At 42.6% G+C, this 8640-nt stretch overlaps 1 pseudogene; it reads right to left on the minus strand.

Moving 5' to 3' along the window:
* Positions 1-6633: 6633 nt before the first annotated feature.
* Positions 6634-8436, minus strand: LOC125147609 (stress-induced-phosphoprotein 1-like; annotated as a pseudogene).
* Positions 8437-8640: the final 204 nt, after the last annotated feature.

Below are 8640 nucleotides of genomic sequence, written 5' to 3' on the forward strand. Positions count from 1 at the left end.
AAGAGATTCTCAACATTTCCTTTCTTTTTTATTAAAAAAAAATTTTTTTAACATTTATTCATTTTTCAGAGACAGAAAGAGACAGAGCATGAGCAGGGAAGGGGCAGAGAGAAGGAGACACATAATCCAAAGCAGGCTTCAGGCTCTGAGCCATCAGCACAGAGCCCGATGCAGGGCTTGAACTCATGAACTGCAAGATCATGACCTGAGCCGAAGTCAGAGGCTCAACTGACTCAGCCACCCAGGTGCCCCCTCAACATTTCCTTTCAAGTCCTGTACTCAATCCATCCCAATTTAATTCCAAACTCTTCCCAGCCTGGCACTAGATGTGGTCCTAGGACCACATCTGTAGGTATCTGAACTAGTCAATGAGAGCTAAACTCTCTCAACTCAGTTCTTTGTCGATTTTAGTGTGGGATATAGAGGCATTTATTTTTATTTTTTATTTTTTATTTTTTGAGAGAGAGTATGCCCTCAAGAGTTGGGGAGGGGCAGAGGGAGGGAGAGAGAGAGAGAGAGAGAGAGAGAGAGAGAGAGAGAATCTTAAGCAGGCTCTAGGCCCAGCTCAGAGCCCAATGCAGGGCTGATCTCATCACCGTGAGAACTTGACCTGAGCCAAAATCAAGAGTTAGAAGCTTAACTGTCTGAGCTACCCAAGTGCCTTGGATATAGAAGCATTTTAACATGGTTGCTGTCATGGGTACAGTGCACCCAGGACCACCGCAGGCCTAGGAAGACCTACAGTGGTTCCTATAAAGTCCTAAAGGTGGAGTTCAAAATCTGGCCAGCTTCTCCTTCTACTCCTGCACCTCTGTTTCACCCACACTCCCTTTATGCTCACAATTTGCCACTCCCTGTTTAGCTGAGCACATAGTTGCTTCTGTGCCCATGCTACCCCAACTACCAACAAAGGCATTTCCCAACTCTTCTACCTTTTGACATCTTAGTCCTCATCCAACCAGTTAGATGTGGATTCTCCTTTCTTAGCCCATGTCTTTTACCATGAGCAAGGCTCATAATTCATCCTGCCTTACATTATGGTTGGTTGTTGATCTATACATCTCTCCACAGGTTACACAGCCCTGCAGATCAGGACTATGTCTTAGGCATCTGTGATTCTTCTATGCCATCCTGCCCTCTAGCCCCTGGAATAGTCCTGCTTTGTAGAAACTCCATAAAGCTGGTAGAAATGAAATAGCTTTAAGCCTACCAGCTTCAGCCTCCTTGTTTTGCATATCTGAGAAGCGACCTCATCCCCTACAGCAAATTCCCAGTCTCACAAAGAATCCTGGCCATGGAAAACATAAGAGACTCTTAAATATAGAGAGCAAACTGAGGGTTGCTGGAGGGGTTGTGGGGGATGGAGGGAATGGGCTAAATGGGTAAGGGGCATTAAAGAAGACACCTGCTGGGATGAGCACTGGGTGTTATAGTAGGGGATGAATCACTGGATTCTATTCCTGAAATCATTATTGCACTATATGCTATTTAACTTAGATGTAAATTTAAACAAACAAACAAACAAACAAACAAACAAATAAATAATCCTGGCCATGGATTACCCCAAAAGAACACACGTGTACAGGCCCACTTTCCTAGGGGTAACTGGGGTGGTCTGGAAGGTAAAAGAAACACAATTTATTTCCTGAGTAAATCCTTATTCAAACAATTTATTTCCTGAGTAAATCCTTAGGCAAATCTACCTAAAACCTGATCCACAAAAATGAGGGACTGGAACTAATTTAATTAATCCATAGAGACCCAAAGAACACGAGGCTTGATATTAACACTTTCAGAAAGTCTATGCCCTTTGAAATTTTTATCCCCAAGAGGGATCCACGTCCATGGTCAGCACTACTCAGAGATGCCTCAAAGGGAGCATCTTCCCCAGCTGAAGCTTTTAACAATAATTCTCAGCAAAACTGTGTCCCAGAAATTTGTCCTTCCAACAGTGCCAGATCCCAGGACAACTGTCCTTTGTCCTTCATTCCCTTAATGCTGTCCACCCACACATATTTAACAGTTCTTAAAAAAACTTTAGGAATTTTAACATTTTAATTCAGTATTATGATTTATATTTTAACATTTTAATTTCATTATAATAATAGGTGGCACTTATTGAGTACTTACGATGAGCCAGGCACTATATTTAAAAAAAATTTTAACGTTTATTCATTTTCTGAGAGACAGAGAGAGACAGAGAATGAGTGGGGAAGGGACAGAGAGAGAGGGAGACACAGAATCTGAGGCAGGCTCCAGGATCTGAACTGACAGCACAGAGCCTGACGCACGGCTTGAACTCATGAACCGTGAGACCATGACCTGAGCCGAAGTTGGACGCTTAACCGACTGAGCCACCCAGGTACCCCTGAGCCAGGCACTATATTAAATGCTTTATCTGTACTGTCATTCCATCTTCTAGGATTCTGTAATAATAGCATTGTTTTACAAATGAGAGAGCTTAGTCTTAGAAAAGCTAAGTAACTTGCCCATATAGCCAGTTAAGAAGGAAAGTCAAGATTCATTTTGGATAGTATCCGTCAATGACATCATGGCATGCTATGAAGTGCTTAAAGACAAAACACATATTAAAAATTAAAAATTCAGGACTGTGTAAACTGCAGATAGACACCCCAATCAAGAACCTTGAATGTTCCAAGTAACCTAGGACTACTGATTGGTATTTATACCCATGGACACAACAAGCTCAATTGGATAGAAAACATTTATTGAACAGCTACTATATGCAAAGTGCTGTGAAAAATGATATGAAGGAAACAAAATGAGCAAGAAGTTCTCCCTCCTTTTAAACAATGCACATGCCTCTGGAGTTTGTTTCTAAAAGGCAGCATGTAAAAACAATAAAAGAGGCATCAGTAAGTTCTACAGTATCTAAAGGAGAAGTGAAACATGACCCACGTTTTCTGGCCTTTTGCCTGTAAATCTATCCTATTTGGTGACCAGAATATTCCTCTAGTTAGAGCCACAGACATAGTGATTAACAACATGTGTTTTAGACTGAGGCAGATCCGCGTTTGCATCTCACTGTGGCTACTTACTAGTTCTATGACCTTAGACAAATTAATTAATCATCATTTCACCACCTAGGCTCCGATCCCTGAAGGCAAATAATGGTCAGGATTCTTTTGGTTATAAATTGCTGAAATCCAACTAAACTAGTTTAAATATGAAAATACATATAGCTTCAGAAACATTACCAGTTACTCAGGTGATACTTTCATAAATCTGTTTTTCTCTGACTCTATTGCTGACTTCTTTCTAAGCCAGTCTCTCCTTTCATGGCGGAGAGATACCCATCAGCAGCTCCAACATGACATCTTGCCAGTAGCCATGCCCAGTTGAAAGACAGTGTTCCTTTTCCAGTAGTTGTAGCAAAAGTTTGGGGCTGAGGCTCATTGGCCCAGTGCCCATCCCTGAAGCAATTGTTTTGGCTAAGGATAGAAGGCTCTGATTGGCCAAGCTTGGGTCATATGCCCACTGTTGGAACCTATGGGTGAGAACCATGTGCAATGACAGTGAGGTAAGGGTGATTCCCTAAAGTAAAACTGTAATGCTATTAAAAAAAAAGAAAAGATGCTGAACAGACAAAACAACAAAAGTCATCAGCAGGAGGTGTGGTCTCTATCGAGAATCTGAGTTTAGAGAGCCAGAGTTCCCAGGGAAGAAGCTACACCCTTTGACGTTTCTAGAATCCCTTCACTAAAAGGTTTCAAAGAGTCCTTCCAGCTCTTATTTTGCAAAACTTGACAAAATATAATCTCCCATCTTTGTCTATTATTCATGATGATTCACTGTAACAATTTCTATATACATTTTTAAATGGTGTTCTCGCAAACATTCTGTTTTAAAATATTTAAACTGATATCCTCTGTTTCAGAATGATGTTTTCCCAAGTGAAGTCAGGCTGCCAATTCTGATTTAGTGGCCACCCATCCCTGGAAGATGAGATCAAGCATTCCTAGATCACTTTTTGTTCCCCTGGATGTGCTTCCGTTTCAGATCAATCTTCACCTGGCAAGGGCAGCTCTCTCCTTACTCTAATCACCTTGAGGTTGGCTTGAAGATTAACACCTTAGAGGCTCCCTACTGCTCAGGACTTTTCCTGACTTAGTTTTTCCACAGGTAACTAGCCATTACCTGGAAATTATCATAGATCAATCTCTGCAGAGAAGAGAATGACATAAAACACTGACTTTTTGTTAATAACGGTTCCCTGACCTGGTTTTCCCCCAGAATCACCCAGAAAGCAAACTAACTACACAGGTTCCTGGGACCCCACCTCAGAGCCACTGAAAGTGAATCTTCAAAGAACAGGACTTAGGAATTTTTATTTTTAAACATTCCTTAGGTGATTGTGATGTTGCTAACCCATCACCAGTCTACTAACTGGGCCCCTGCTCTAAATAACCACATTGAACTGACCGTGGCATGTCGGGAACACCAAGCCTGTGGTTACAAAAGTTGGCCAAAAGCTGTAGAATGTACAAGCTTTAAAGATTTCCCGAAACCAAGACACCGAGTCTCCTTTGGCCTCGGTTTTTTCTATAAGATATTGGAACTAGGTCAGGTCAAACTAAAGGTCTTTCAGCTCTGAAAAATCTGTAACTTTCTGTTATAATGGGGGGTAGGGAATAGCTTGTAAGTTTGGAGATCTTGGCCCAATACAACTACCTTTATAGTTTTGTGACCTTGAGAAGTCACTTTCACTCCCTGGGTCACAATTTCTTTTCTTTAAAAATTGGTTGGAGTACATGAGTTATAATTCTAAGATAGCTGTAAGATAACAATTAAGCCTTAGATAATTCTCCAAAATAATCTGTTAATATGTATAATATGAACAAGCTGAGGTTGATCACAATTTCCTGTTGACTTGGGTTTGCTGGCTTAAGGGTCTATAAGCAGCATTTGGTATGTTGGTGTTTAATGGATATGACATTTCATTGCACCAAATGGGAATGGAATATTTTTAGCACAGAATCCGCTAAGTTTTAGTAAAGAGGGCTTGTTCTGTGAATGGAGTGTGAACAAGCAAAGATACTATTTTAAAAGACAAAATATAACCCCCCTCCCCATCACAGAATAGTCATATGTGTACATATTTTCACCACAGAGCTTGAAGAACTTACCCCTTTTTGTATTTTCTAAAAGGCAGTATTCCATCTACTTTAATAACTATGCTGGCTCACACACATTCCTCCTGTCTTTGCATGGCCTGCATACTTATGATTAGTAGGCTAGAAGGTGCCTGGGTGGCTTAGTCAGTTAAATGTTGGACTCTTGATTTCAGCTCAGGTCATGATCTCATGGCTGGTGGGGTCAAGCCTGATGCTGAGCTCTGCACACTAAACACATGGAGCCTGCTTTGGATTCTCTCCCTCTCTCTCTCTGTCCCTGCCCCTACTCACATGCGCATGTGCATGTGCTCTCTCTCTCTCAAAATAAATAAATAAACCTTAAAAAAAAATAGGCTATCACACTCTGCACTGACAATGCAGAGTCAGCTTGGGATTCTCTCTCTCTCTCTCTCTCTCACACACACACACACACACACACACACACACACACATGCTCTGAGTCTCTCTCAAAACAAATAAACTTTAAAAAAAATTGTGCTAAAAATATTGTTAATGATTGAAGGCAATAATAATAGCTACCATTTATTGAACACTTACTATGTGCAGAACATACGCTATTTCATATGTATTTAGTCATTCAACCTTGCACCAATGTTATTATTCTCAGCATTTTCTTAAGAAAAAATGGAAGTTCAGAGAGGTACAGAAGCCTGCCCAAGGCATGTAGCTAACAGACAGCAGAACCAGGGTTCAAACCAGGTCTCTCTGCAATCAGAACCCTAGTGATTGACTTACATTGATGTACTTATACTGATTGTTATCAGTCAGGATAAGGTGGGTTATTTGGTCACACTTTGGTGGCACTCAAATACTACTGGCTTAAAACAATAAAGACTTATTTCTTGTTCACATTACTGACAGCACAGTTCCAAGTCATCACAATCTGCATACACGGATGCATGCATTCATGTGATAGCACCAAATGGGACATTACTACATCAGAGGGGAAAAGAGCCATGGCAAAGTATGCATGACTGCTACAACTGGTTTTGGAATTCTTTATCTGATTTTTAAAAACTATTTTCATTTTCCCCCCACCCTTTTTTTTTTAATTTTACAACCATGCCTGGCTGGCTTGCTTTATTGGAGAAGGGCATGTGGAGTTAACAATGTGAAGATAGTTGGGACCTGAGGTCCAGAAGAACACCCTCCCCTCCCCATACATACAAACTGTCCCAAATAAAAAATAACCAACTATGGGAGAGCAGCTAAGACAGTGACTGAGGGTAGGGAAGGGAACATGGAACCCAAGGGCCACAGGAGAAACCATGCATGGGCTGGGAGGGCCCAGAGGCAGCCTCAATATGAGTAACGTGAGTGAGAGTCTCTCTACCTTCCACATAGGTCTATATAAATAGAAGTTGTTCACCTTCCCCTATTCTCCCCTCTGCTCTGTGCTGCTCACTGTGGCCCCAGCTCCTCTGTTCACATGTGGGCAAAGGAAAGGGATGATGGGCAAATCATCACTGAATTGTGATCAGACCCACACATTCACCAGCTCTCGGATCTTTTGTGCGTTACAGGATTCTTTATATGCTCACTGAGTGCCTGGGGGTCCTTCCGCATCTGTTCCAGGATGAGCTGCATGGTGGGGTCACTCATTATCTGCTGCACCTCTGGCATGTGGTGTCAGTTGTGCTGGGCCATCATACGGTGTTGGTAACTGTCCGCAGCCTCCTTACAGTTGGCATCCAGTTCTAAGGCTTTCTGGTAGACATCCACGGTTTTCCTGTAGTGCTTCATCTCTTCTAGGGCAGATGTTTTCCCTGTGAAACCCTTGATGGAGGTTGGCTCTAGCTGGACACATTCCTCACAGTCCCTGAGCACTAGCTGAGACTCCAGGAGTTTGGTGTAGCAGGCAGCTTGATTGCTGTACAATTTGGAATCCCTTGGGTTCCGTTTGATGGCTTCTGTATAATGCTTCACAGTCTGGGGATCCTCCCTTTCTGAAAACATTCATTGCCTTTGTTCTTCTCCTCTATAGGCCAGTCACCCTTGCTCCTTTCTCTGCTTGTTGGCATTTCTTTTCTTTTTTTTAATGTTTATTTATTTTTGAGGGAGAGAGAGAGAGAGAGAGAGAGAGAGAGAGAGACAGAGACAGAGTACGAGCAAGGGAGGGGCAGAGAGAGAGGGAGACACAGAATCAGAAGCAGGCTCCAGGCTCTGAGCTGTCAGCACAGAGCACAACACAGGGCTTGAACTCACAAACCGTGAGATCATGACCTGAGCCCAAGTCAGATGCTTAACTGACTGAGCCACCCCAGTACTCCTGCCTGTTGGCATTTCTTGAGCACATCTGGGGTTCAGTGCTCTGCCAAAGACTTGTTATAGAAATGGGTGGCATCCTTGTACTTTTCTTCTTTGAAGTAGGCATTGCCAACTCTAGCATAAGCTTTGGCAATCTGTCGATATTCTTCTTGATTTTCTCACTCCACTTTGATGGCCTTCTCACAAAGCTCTAGGCATTTACTGTAGTTGCCCTTCTTGAAGTACACAGATGCTTGATTGGTCATGTAAGTCCTGTTGGTGGGGTCCAGGTCCCTGGCTCTGTCGTAGTGCTTCAAGGCTGTATCAAAGTCTTTCTTCTTGTAGGACTCATTCCTCAACTCCTTCTCTTTCAGTGCCTGCTTCTTATTCCCTGGAAGATCTTCTTCCATTGGCTCTGGCTTGGTATCCTTTTTGGGAGGAGGTAATGGTGGAGGTATTGCACCTTCCTCCTCCTCATCCATACTGTCCCGATCAACTCCCAGGAGGACACTGAGAGTCTTCATGACCTGGGGATCTTGCAGTTTCGTGCCCAGGTCAGATGGCTTGTTTCACAGCTGCTCTATCATTTCCTGGTAGGTAGGATCAGTGAGCATTGTCTTTGTCCTGGGATCACTCTCCAACTTCTGATACAGATTGGATATGTTGAAAGGGTTCATGGAACCTCCTCTCTGCCACCTGGGCCTCCATATTCTGTAAGCCCTCTTTCAGCTGAGATTATTTGCTTCATATTCTCAACCTTCTTTATAGGTTCACTTGGCTTCTTCAAATCGGTTTAAGAACTCAAGAGCTGCTGCTTTTCGTGAATAGCCCTTGCCTCCATCAGGCTTTAAGTCAATGGTTTTATAACCATCCTCATAAGCCTTCTGGCATAGGCCACTGAGCAATTGCTATAGAGCATGTGGTTCTGGGGATCTAACTTAATTGCTTTAGAGCAGCACTATAATGTATCATCAATGTTGCCAGCGCTCAGGGCCTTATTGCCCTTCTCTTTTAGCTTATTTACCTGCTCCATAGCCTGGTCCAGAACCGCACTGAATCTATTCTATCCACTTCACATTCCCAATTCTTAAGAACTATTTGCATTTAATACGTGGATAACTTTTTTAAAGGGAAGTTTTCCCAAAAATGGAGCTTAAAAGGGCCTAAGCTCCCCCCCACCCCACCTCAGCCATCTCTTGGAGATGTCACTGTTGGTTTGATGAAGATTTTACTGTCT

The sequence above is a fragment of the Prionailurus viverrinus genome, chromosome D2 (genome assembly GCF_022837055.1).
Source record: "Prionailurus viverrinus isolate Anna chromosome D2, UM_Priviv_1.0, whole genome shotgun sequence".
Taxonomy (NCBI): Eukaryota; Metazoa; Chordata; class Mammalia; order Carnivora; family Felidae; genus Prionailurus; species Prionailurus viverrinus.